Source organism: Zalophus californianus, chromosome 7 (genome assembly GCF_009762305.2).
Source record: "Zalophus californianus isolate mZalCal1 chromosome 7, mZalCal1.pri.v2, whole genome shotgun sequence".
NCBI lineage: Eukaryota > Metazoa > Chordata > Mammalia > Carnivora > Otariidae > Zalophus > Zalophus californianus.
In genome coordinates, this window is record NC_045601.1 from 72,493,562 (window position 1) to 72,506,307 (window position 12,746).

The 12,746-nt window shown below is 38.3% G+C and overlaps 1 long non-coding RNA gene across 2 annotated transcripts in view; it reads right to left on the reverse strand.

Annotated features, from left to right (window-relative positions):
* Positions 1-7,509: 7,509 nt before the first annotated feature.
* Positions 7,510-12,746, reverse strand: part of LOC113927603 — a 143,689-nt gene continuing 138,452 nt past the window's right edge. For both annotated transcript variants that reach the window (XR_003521679.1, XR_003521678.1), the window contains one exon: positions 7,510-7,993. This is a non-coding gene — a long non-coding RNA (uncharacterized LOC113927603). The remainder of the gene's footprint in view (positions 7,994-12,746) is intronic.

Below are 12,746 nucleotides of genomic sequence, written 5' to 3' on the forward strand. Positions count from 1 at the left end.
TCTAGAATCATGACCTGAGCCAAGGCAGTCGCTTAACCAACTGAGCCACCCAGGCGCCTGGTGTATACTTATTCTTTTGCACCCCCATTGCATGTGTGCATTGAACACAATAACAACTAAAAATGAATTGACTTTGGTATTCATCTCTGGAAAATAGGGAATTTACAAATACAGTTTATCTTTTATGCCCTCAAAACTGTGTAGAGAGAATTTTATACCAAAAATGATGTAAAGTAGTTACCCTGTACAACAATAAGAAAATTGATAATAATCAAGAATTTGTTCACCACTTCATTGAGGCAACTCCTATATATAGATTTGAGAGGGAGCAGCAGGTTGGCTACCTCTGAGAATTACCTCAAGGACTAGTCTGAGAAGCAATACTCCCTACCTCTTCTGTTGGAATCATCCAGACTTGCCAGAAGTGTCAACACTTTAAAAACCCACTCAAATATTCTTTCTGGCAAAGCAATAATTCTAAGATACTGTGGGAGGACTCTTTGGGCTCCACATTTTGGGCACTGTCAAAAAAATGATATTTTGAGCAATACTATTTTTTAGCAAAAGCCTGACTCTAGTCTTCTGGAATCTACTAATTGAGAACAATTCCAAATAGTAGCAATATATGTTTCTGCAAAGAGGCTGGATATTTAACATATTGAAGAACAAATTAGATCTGGGTACTGCACTGCACCAAAAAATTGGATGAGCCCCAAATATCTGGACAAGGCATTATGTGAAAAGGGAAACAACCAACAGAGAGCATGTATGTAAAGAATGAAGCCAAATGCTGGCTAATAAGCCTGTCACAATGAGTATAAATGTTGGTTTTAAAAGTATCATTTATTTATAAGGTAAAAGCTAAGGTCAATGTTTGGATGATGATCTGAATTCTGAAGTATATGGATGGCCCTTCAAAACCCTTGAAAATTTCCACACTTTGAGTTATTTTGGCCAAAAAAAGCAACCTAGTAGAGTATACAGAACTGATTATTATTTTCTAACTTAATTTTTATCTCCAATATCTTGAACAATACCACTGTCTCGGTGACTACAAGAAAGACAATCTATAGTGTAATGTGAACACATATAGGGGTTTCAGGATGATGCAAAATATTCTCTTATAATTTCGATCAGAATATATTCACAGAATCAGCCCCTCATGGGCACCTGGAATTCCCTCCCATTTCACCTTGCTTCCCCTCTGCTTTTTCATAACTCAAACTTTCTTTCAGAGTTTCTACTCCATATTGCACTTAACTTTTATAGATCAGGAGACTTATTTCCTGGTATGATCTGGGCTCGGGAGATATATTCTTGGCTTTATCCTGGAAAAGAATGTGGATCCTCATGTTCTTCAAAGCAGAGTAACAACAAGACAAGCCAGCCTCTCTGTGGCTAATATTTATTACCTTTCTTAGAAAAATTCAGATGTGTGAATAACTATCACATTGACAACTATCAAGAATAAGACTGGATTGATGGGAGGAGCAGACCCACAACATTGGGTAAATCATACAAAGTGCATTTACAAAAGGACAGAGAAGGAAATCAGTGCATAGTTCTGGAAGCTAATATCTGAGGGAGGGAGTGCCACATCAGACCTTGTGGAAGCTCAAATGCCTTCCTCGAAGGCCAAAAATATATACAGCAAAACATGCACATGTAAGGCTGGAACAGTTCTGCATGTAGTCTGGTCTGGATATGTGTAAAAGACCACCCCACCTGAGCCAGGTACACAGTATCAGTCTTGGGGTTGTACAATGGGCCACATGAACACAGAGCTTCAGGCATGCACATGATCCTCACTGATCCTCTGCAGCCTCTCCAGGCTGATACAGCCTAATTCACATACTTCCCTGAAGTTCGAGCTTCAGACCTAGAACAAAGGTTTGTTGCCCAAATGCCTAGAGATGCCAAGGTCACAGTCATTTTAGGAGCTACCAGGCAAATCCTGCAATGTGTTATGCAAAAGGAATCCCCTTCCACCAATAGGGTGAGAACAGGGAAGAATGAAGGGGAAGAAGAAGAGACTCCACAGTGTGTGGAGAGTATTTCATATTTTCTTATCAGATTCTGCAATTTTTGACCTGTATATGCCTGAATATTAAAACTAGTTTTTAAAAGATAAAATAAAGTGTGGTGCCATAAGACTCCTTTAAGGACCAACATCATGATCCCACCTACCTCTCTTTAGACATGATGTAACAGAACTAAATGAGAAAAATTAGCTCTACCTAACTGGTTACCTGCTCTTCTAAAAAAGACCAAAAAGGCATTATTAACCTCTGAATGCTAAAAACTTTCATCAGCAGCCTCAGTGAGAGGTACTTTGGGAATGACTGAGGCCCATGGCTTCACATTTGAGAAGGACTGCTGTCTTGCTCCAGAGCTATGGCCAATGTCATTGCAGAATGTATGAGAGGAGCAGGACCTATTGCTAGGCACTACTTTCTCTTTTCTTCATCTTCTACCTTCCTACTACTTAATACACTTAAATATGCCAGTCACTACTAAGTTTATCTTTTTTTGCTTTCTTTTAATTTATTTGAAAAATAAGATTAATACAACTGTAGAACCTTAGGTCACCGCTCTTATTTCTTCTACACTGTTCTCATTATGCTTCTCCAAAAGCAAAATGTTTCTCTTAAAAACAACATTTCATTTTGATAAAGATCCTGGATACATGTGAAGAGTCCTTATTCACCTGAATCTCAGGATTATAGGATTTACTCTGTGTGATTGTTTTGTACAATACCTCAAGTCACATACCAACTTAATCTTTACACGATCAACAAAAGGCTTAGAAGAAATCTGTATTAATAATCTTCCTCTAAGGTTGTATGCATAGCAGATGCACATACACATAAATACATGTTCCCATATTTGGAAAGCAGACACCCTCTGATCTATACAAAATAATGTGACAAGCCCTATTTTAGGAATCCTGGCTCCTCTGTCTCTTGGTTTAACTGATTAAGGTTTTGTTTCAATAAAGTTTTAGAGCACTGGCCTTTCAAGGGGCTTAAGAAAAGAAATCTGACAACCTTGGAATGCTGTTTGGCACAGTCTACAAGTATTTTTCTCATTTGGGAAACTTTCTACTCTTTTCTTCATACAGAAGAAGCCCACATATGTTTATGCTGTCAGACAACCTAAGAAATGTCCCCCTACTATTTAAAATCTGGAAACTAGAATTTATCATAATATAAGAATTTTGCTCTTTGTTTAAAAATAAAAAGAAATACCAGTAATGCTGTAAAGGTTCCCACCTTTGGAAAATTTTCATTGGGGAAGAAAAGACTGCCCCCTATACTCATCCCCACTTTACTACACCTAAAACCCCAACCTTGCTGGACTGACAAGAAAGACAGAGACTGATATTGGTGAAGATTGAAGACAGAAATTGGTAATTTGTGCCAGAAGGAAAAGCAAGGCCCTGCAGAATTCTTAGAAATCAGTCTTGGGCACCTGGGTGGCTCAGTCGGTTAAGCGTCTGCCTTCTGCTCAGGTCAAGATCCCAGAGTCCCAGGATAGAGCCCGCATCAGTCTCCCGGCTCAGCAGAGTCTGCTTCTCCCTCTGACCCTCCCCCATCTCATGTGCGCGGGCTCTCTCTCTCTCTCTCAAATAGATAGATAGATAGATAGATAAATAAATAAATAAATAAATAAATAAATAAATAAATAAATAAATAAATAAATAAAATCTTTTCTAAGAAGAAAAAGAAATCAGTCTTGGACTACCTATAAGATCGATACACAGCTGAACATGAGTTAAAAAGAGAGAGAGACTTAAAGTTCTCTGACTGCAGTTCTTCTAGGCTAATGTTATTAGGAAACTTTTATCCTTTAATCAAGGCAAGCAACTGCAGATAATTCAAGGAGAAGAGCTAGCCCTGTGATGACAGGGACAGCTTCTGGAATAGGGCTTATCATGGTGAACTATATTCTTCACTGTGCTGAGAACATGCAGAGAAGTGTTAGCAGGGAGCTGCTGAAATATTTAGGACAAGCGTAGCGACTGTGAGACACAGCGGCAGATCATTCCTTGTGAAAGGCCTTTTCTCCCTGTGAGCAAGGGACGCGTTGTTCCCGGGGGGTTGTGCCAGGGGTGGGGATCTCTTTTTCCATAGGCATTTACTCAACAACAGCATGTTTGCAGACTGGCATTGGGTACAGGTACTATATTCATCCTGTGAGTAGTGCTTAGAAAAATCAAATGCCCTGGTTTAAAGCATCCTGCTTCAAATACTATAGTTAGAAACAAGGGGGAAATCCACTTAACCCAAAGTGATGAAAGTACCATTATTGACTGAATCAAATGAGATTATTATTTTTTAAATGATGGTTTAGATCAGCTTGCAAATACTTTTTTAAAAATACTGCTCCTCAAAAATATTATTTTACTTTAATTCTTTTAGATACACACATCTTTAAAAAAAAAATAGCTGCCTTCTACTATTTCTGATACCATGTCATAAAAAGGACTATCTCTGCAACATGGGGCCAAAAAAACCACCAATTTTTATTGCAGTTCTAGCATTTACCACTTACTATCCCTTTTTTTTAAAAGTCCCTTAAATTCTCTGTAGTTTCATTTCCTCATTTCTAAGTTGAATGTTTATGAAATAATATGTCTCTGACCGACCTTACTGTGAGGATTTAAAAGTTAGTAAGAGTTAAATACTTTTAAAAGTTAAAAGTATAACATATGTATAAAATATTAATATTATATACATAGTATAAACATAAAGAACATTAGAAAACCATGAAATTAGACAAGAAGTGATAAAGATAATGAAAGATAATAAATCTGGGTCTTTTGAGTAAATATACCAGAACTTACACATCCAAATATGTGCTGCCTTTTTCACAAGTGGACACCTTTGAGAGACACTTATTTAAATGATGCTACTGTTCACAACATATTTGGATTTTTTCTTGGAACTGCTATCAGAAACCAACTTATAAGCAACAAGAAAATCATTAGTTTGTCATTAAATCTTGTTTAGCACTAAAACCAGTATTCCTAGGTTGACCCACAACACATTCATCAGACTTAGTTCTATTTGGCTCATGTCACTTAAAAAATTAGTCACACTCAAAAAAGGTAACTGGCCCGGATATTCAAAGTAAATGTTACAGACTCCAAAAACAATTCTAAAATAATGGTTCTAGAAATTCTTTTTAATAAGGCATTATCATTGGAATAATTGTATAGCTTCCAAGATAATTATCTAGGAAGGAACAGCACTATTTGTATGACTAAGTTCTGACTGTTTTTGAAAATCAATTCTAGTTCTTAGTAATTCTGCTTCAAACATCTCAAGTTTCCTCAGGGACTCCAGTTCCTGTAAAGGGAATTTGTCTCCAATGCTCATTCTTTAGCTTTATTTCTAGAAAATGTCAAAAACATTTGATTAAAGGGACTCGAATGACAATTAGACCCAGACCTATTTCTTGATGAAAACACTAGCAACAACTCAATGGAAGTTTGTTAGAGATTTTCCTTCAAGTGAGCATATTCTGATTGCCATCATTATCTTTTGATCATTTGTCATGACTTCTATAAGTTTCTGATGGAAACTGCCCAGTCAGACTACATCTATCATGTGCAACCACAGCTTCTGTCCTCCACTGGACAAATGCCCTAGAACCGGAGGTCATGTCATGTCATGGAATGCTATTCCATGATAAAAAGGAACCACCGTTGTTACGTGCAATAAATTGGGGGGATCTCAAGGGCATTATCCTGAGTGAAAAAAGCTAATCTCAAAAGGTCACTAGAGTATGATTCCATTTATATTACATCCTTAAAGTGACAAAATTAAAGAGGAGGAGAACAGATTAGTGGGTACCAAGAATTAGGGGTGGTGGAGGAGAAAAGGTTGGGTATGACTATAAAAGGATAGCACAAGGGAGAACTTTATGGTGATGGAATCGTTCTGTATCTTAACTGGGGTGTTGGTTATACAAACAAACCTATGTGATAAGATGATATAGAACTATACCACACATTGTATCAATGTCAGTCTCCTGCTTGCAATATTGTACTATGGTTATGTAACATGTAAATGCTGAGGGAAGCTAGTTAAAGCAACTCCTCTGCACAATTCTGCAACTTCCTGTGAATCTATAATTACTTTAAAATTAAAAATTTAAGAAAAATACTAAATGTTGCTGATAATAGGGACCAATTAAAAGCTTCAAACACTTTGGAAACTGTCAGTAACTAGTAAACTAAACCCCTACCTGTCCTATAATCTAGCAATCCCTGTGTTAGCTATGTACCAAAGAGAAGCAAATGCTTATGTCCACCAAAAAGATGGATGTTCAGATTAGGTGTACCACAGAAGTCATAAACTGAGAGACAATCCACCAACTGGAGAATAAATAAGTAAAACGTGGTGGATTCGTACGGTGGAATATGGCACAGTAATAAAAAAATCAAATGACTAATATATGCACCAACTTGGATAAATCTCACAGACATGGCTCTGACAGAAGCCAGATACAAAGGAATACATTCTATATGCAAAGAAGTCCAAATAATGATTACCTCTGGGACCATGGTATTAACCAGCAAGTGGCATGAGCAAACTTCCTGGAAATGTTCTTTATCTTAATCTGGGTGGTAGTTACACAGTGCATACATACATAAAAATTCAGTAAGCTGTACACTTCCATTTATGTGCCTCACTTTATGCAGTTCATGCCTCAGTTAAAAAAATAAGGAAAAATGCAGAATGCTGAACTCCCTGGTGGTGTCAATCATGATGCATCCAACAAGACTAGGTTCCTAACCCAGATAAGCATCGGGGGCTCCTCCTCTTGCCCAATATGTGTGGCACTGATAAGAAGAAGCAGATCAAACTGAGAAGAGATAAAAGATATTGGGACCAAAAAAGTCCTGTGAAATTTGTAAGCCAAGCTTTAACAAGATCCTGATTACATTCCATAAAATAGTGACACTATGTCACGTCATTCACAAAAGCACCTGATACATACACTAAGGTCTCTGTGTCCCTTTGAATTGCCCCAGAATCCCCACAAGCCCCTGGCGTTAGGTGAATGCCCTCGTGCCGGTAACATAATGTGGATCTGCCAGATTAAAAAAAAAAAAAATTTCAGGGAAGAAGCAAACCAGAGTAGCATAGTTCTTATTACTTCAAAGTGGTGTTAATTCCACAAAAATTACCTACATTTAATTTAAAATGTCAAAATAAGATTTTTTTTTCAAAAAAACGAAATTTGACACTCCTCTCCTCAAGAGGCCTCAGGCTGGACAGTAGAATAGGTTGAGGTTTGAACTTCTTAGCTTTCACATTATATTTTAATTAGGCTGCTATTTGTATTTGTGGTTCTTAATATGCTTCTGTCACCATCACAGAACACTGTGGGGAATCCCCCTTGCATCTAACATAACACGGATTAATTCCCTTACTCAGTAACCCAGAACTGCAGGGCCTCATGTTGCAAGCTGAGAATCACCAGCCTTTTGAGGGGGAATCATTTTTATTGGTTTCATTAAAACTGTTTCATTACATTGCTGAAAAAAGCAACAGGATTATGGCAGCATTGAGGAAATAGCTCATAAACTTGCATAAAGGCTATTTGTTCTTTGCTTATGTAACCACAGCAGTTAGGGTAAAAATCCAGTTATGTTTCATGTAACCCAAAGAGCATTTCTGTGACTCCAGCCCTCTCAGATTCCTCTAGGGGTCCCTAAAGGGTGTCTTCCCTGGATACATGAAGCAGTGTCTTGGGCTTCCGTGTCAGGGACACCATTTAAGTCCGTCCCAGACTGTATTCCTGCAGGCCCCTTGCTGAAACCAGTGATAGATGGCTGGCACGGCAGGTACAGTTGCAACAAGTGGGCGTCCTCCATTACGTCTTTGCTGTTCCACTTGTGTATCAGCCTGATTGTGTTACAGAGTGTGCTTCACCGTGGTTCAGTTATACCTTTTGATCTTTGTGCCACTTTCCATGGGATCTGAAACGAGACCGAGTGCCTTAAAACAGCAGCATTTTAAGCAAAATAGACCTGTAAATACAGAGAACAAACTGATGGTTGCCAGAGGGGAGGGGGTGGGGAGATGGGCAAAATGGATGAAGGGGAGTGCGAGATACAGGCTTCCAGTTGTGGAATGAATATGTTGCGAGAATAAAAGACATAGCATAAGGAATATGGTCAATGATATTATAATAGTGTCACATGAGGGGCGCCTGGGTGGCTCAGTTGGTTAAGTGTCTGCCTTCAGCTCAGTTCATGATCCAGGGTCCTGGGATCGAGTCCTGCATCTGGCTCCCTGCTCAGTGGAGAGTATGCTTCTCCCTCTGCCTGCCACTCCCCCTGCTTGTTCTCTCTCTCACACACTCTCTCTCTCCGACAAATAAATAAGTAAAATCTTTAAAAAAAAAAATAGTGTTGTACGATGACAGTAACTACACTTGGGGTGAGTGTAGCATAATATACAAAATTGTGCAATCACTACATTGTACACCTGAAATTAACATAACATGTGTCAACTAAACTCAGTAAAAAAATTTTAAATAGGTATATATATTATTTTAGGGCAATGGAAATACTCTAATACCATAATAATGGATATATTTCATCATGCATTTGTCCAAATCCATAGAACATACAACACTAAAAATGAATCTTAATGTGAACTGTGGACTTTGGGTTATTATGACGTATCAACATAGATTCATCAGTTGTAACAAATGTGCCACTTTGGTGGGGGACATTGATAATGGGGAGGCTATGCATGTGAGGGGGCTGGAAGTACGTAGGAAATCTTTGTATGTTCTGCTCAATTTTTCTGTAAACTTCAAAGCGATCTAAAAAATAATCTTAATTTTTTTAAAATCTAGAGAATTTAACAAAACAGGTGGGTTTTTTAGTATTAATTAGTTTTTATTGTCACTTTTATAAAACCTTCTCTTTCAAGGACACAAGTTGAACATAGTCCATAAAACCACCTTCTCCTCTGTCCTGGTGCACTGCTTTTGAACCAAATTTGTGTGTATCAACTTTTCTTTCCTTAGTGTGAATTCTTCATAGGATATACCTGGGTCCCCTGTACAAATAAGATCCAAGTGAACCAATCCTTGTACAGACAGGTCAAAACAACAGCACTAACACCCTCTATGCCCATCTGGTTATAGACACGTGCTCAATCTCACCAAAGCAAAGGGAAGCTGCCAGCTTCTTACCTACCAGCCTGGGACACAATTCGTGTAGAGACTATAAAGGAGATCTGCTTTGGCTATTTGGCTGCTTATTTCAACATTCTATCCCAGAGTACCAAATTTTAAAAGAGGATAAAATTGGTCCTCATTTCATAAAATACATTACCTCAGCACCTCTGTCCTTGTGGTCTTTTTGTATTATCTCATGGAAATGGTCACCTTTTTTTCACTTTAATTGTTTAGTACTTAATCCTTATGTCTCCCCCAACCTCCCCCCTTCCTGACTGAGCCCCACTGGCCAAGAGCTCACTAAATTATGGAGAGAAGTCTGGAAAAAATAAGAATAACATGTACCCTGAGAGACAGGGAGGAATCTGATAGGCAACTTATAAATCACATTTCATTTTGAAGAAGCTATGAAGCATTTTTCTATCACACTGTGTGTGCCCAAACTTGAAAAACAAAAGTTATTAACTTGTTCTTCCCTGCAACTTTCTGTAGCCAAGGAGAGCCTGAAAAGGTATCTCCTACATGCCTAGTGTTTTTTATCTCACTCAGTTATGTATCTGTGATCAGAAAATAGGAAGTACCATTTCCATTTTGTAATTAACTCCAGAAGCTAATTTGGTTTCAGTAAGGGTTCACTGAATTCTGTTTCTTGGAAAGAAGCGTTGACATGGAGCATCCTTTGTGACACTCCTGGCCATTTCTCTCTGGGGCAAAGAAGCATCCCTGCAGGCTGCAATGCCAGCAGGCAGCAATAATATCAGACATGTTAGTGGGTTTGTAATCAGGTAGCTGCTGACATTTTGAATGTGCGCTGTCTCCTCCAGGACCTGTTATCTCAGAATGTAAAATCCATCAATTCTTCGTCCAGAACACTTTCCAGAATGCTAATGTTGTTTAAGATGCAGACAAGCTCTTTGAAACTTCTTCAGAGATTTAAGGACCCTTAGAACTGAGAAAAACTTTTAAGGTCATCCAAATTATTTTACAGACCCAGAGAATTTGAATGACCACCTTGAAACCACCCCGGCGACTGGCAATAAAGCCAGGACAAATCCAGTGCTCCTGACATCCAGTCCAACATTCTTTAAGTATTTTTGGATTTTGTGCTATCCTGCAAGAAGCATTCCTTACAGGGTTGAGCCTCTTATCTCTCAGCTCCCACTTAAATGCATAGACAGTGATAGCAGATACTGTGAGAACAGCCTATTGAAAGTGCCTGGAGCACCATGTGAGGAGCCCTGAGTAACAGCTTGTCTTGACTGTCATCATACTCATGTGATTTCAACTAGTTTTGTCTTTCATGAGACTGAGGTGCAGTATCTTATCTACAGGGTTGTGGTGAGAAAATAGGTTGCAAAGATAAAGTGGTACACTTAGCCTTCTATATTATGGTGCACTCCTACTTCCATACTTCCAAAAGAAAAAAAAAAGAGTCAATGTTTAAGGCATGCAGCATTGCTTTATTAGAATGTGAAATTGGTACTGCTTTTAGACCACTTAGCATTGGGTTCTTAGTTAATTCCTAACCTTATAAAGACAAGAGAGGAGGGCTAGCTCTCTTGATTTCATTATAGCATCTGTATTTCTTTCAAGAGTTAGACCTTGCCTCGTGATTGGTGAGATACCTCATAACTGCACTGTTTTCCACACACACCTTATTCACTCCAAGGCTTGGTCCCCATTGCCAGAGATGTAAAAAATCCATGATTAGAAGCATACATCAGGGCTGGGCATGATCCACATTGGTAAGAATCTGATAATGGTCTCTCCCAACCAAATAAAAATGGGAGACAAAGGATGAATTGCAATAAGATGTGAGAACTGAGACACTTAAGGCATACAAGAAATATTCTAAGCAAGTCCAAATCAAATAATAAATCCCATGGACGGTCAACAAATAAGTAAAAAAGGCAGACACTGAGGGCCTATATGTGACCCATTATAACAAATTGAGAAAATGGCCTTCTAGGGCCTGAGAGACCAGTCTTATAAACACAGGTTTTCACTTTTTATCAACAACTGGATCACTCAGTAGCTGACCTAAGTGACCTCAATAATACCTCTAATTGCCTTTTTCTGCATATCCAAGAGAAGGTTAACACCATTTAAGTAGTTTTAAGACTCATGGACTGAAGCATAAAGATGATTATTTGTTGAAATCTACCACATCACCTTTTTAAATTGTCCTAAAATACCAAAAAATGACAGTATATTAGCATTCCTGATATTCACTGGATATTCAGGTCAGATTTGGCAGTGACTTCTATTCTTTTTTTTTTTTTAAGATTTTATTTATTTATTTGTGAAAGAGCACAAGCAGGGGGGAAGGGGCAGAGGAAGAGGGAAGGGCAGACTCCCCACTCAGCAAGGGAACCCAACACAGGATTCAATCCCTGGGACCTTGGGATCATGGCCTGAGCTGAAGGCAGATGCTTAACTGACTGAGCCACCCAGGCACACTCTATTCTTATTTAATGTTTACTTGAATAAGATTTCCTTAGGACATAGGTAGCAGTCAAATGTATTCTGATTGGATTGGAATCTGATATGAAAAGACTTCAGCTGAATAATATCGTTTAGAAGTCTTGGATATATTAGCAGTAGTTTGCATTTTAATAGATATTTTAAGGCAATTTGGTCTCAGCTATACTGAAGAGGCATCATAGTGTTCCGAAAAACAATAGTTTATTTAACAAAAACATAACCCTGGGTAGGGAAATAAGACTCAGTGGTTCATATATCAATTTCAAATATCAGCCTTGCTATGAATTTGTCTCATGAAAAGTATCCTTTATCTCAGGTTTTAGTCTTCCCTAGGCCCTCTTCTCACATCCAGGGGCCTATTTGTGCACTACAAGCATCCACTCAGAAACCCAACAGATTCACCCAGTTTTCTTTTCCACATCTTCAGATTTAAGAGACTAGAAAGTAGAATCTTTCTGGATATTTAATTCATTTGCAGGCATAACTTATTTTATTGTGTTTTGCTTTTTTTCTGCTTTGTTTTTTTTTTTTTTCTTTTCCCACAAATTAGAGGGTTTTGGCAACCCTGCATCAAGCACATCTACCAGCACCATTTTTCCTACAGCATTTGCTCAGTTCATGTTCAGTGTCACATTTTGGTAATTCTCACAGTATTTTGAACTTTTTCATTATTATTGTATTTGTTATGGTGATCTGTGATCAGCTGTCTTTGACATTACTATTGTAATTGTTTTGGGGTTTCATGAGCCACACCCCTATAAGACAGCAAACTTAATAAATGTATGTGTTCGGACTGCTCCACCAATCAACTTACCCTCATCTCTCTTCCTCTCTTTGGACCTCCTTATTCCCTGAGACACTACAATATTGAAATTAGGCCAATTATTAATACTACAGTGACCTCTAAGTGTTCAAGTGAAAGGAAGAGTCACATCTCTCTCACTTTAAATCAAAAGCTAAAAATGTGGGGCACCTGGCCAGCTTAGTCAGAGGAGCATGCTACTCTTGATCTCAGGGTTGTGAGTTTGAGCCTCGTGTCGGGTGTAGAGATTACT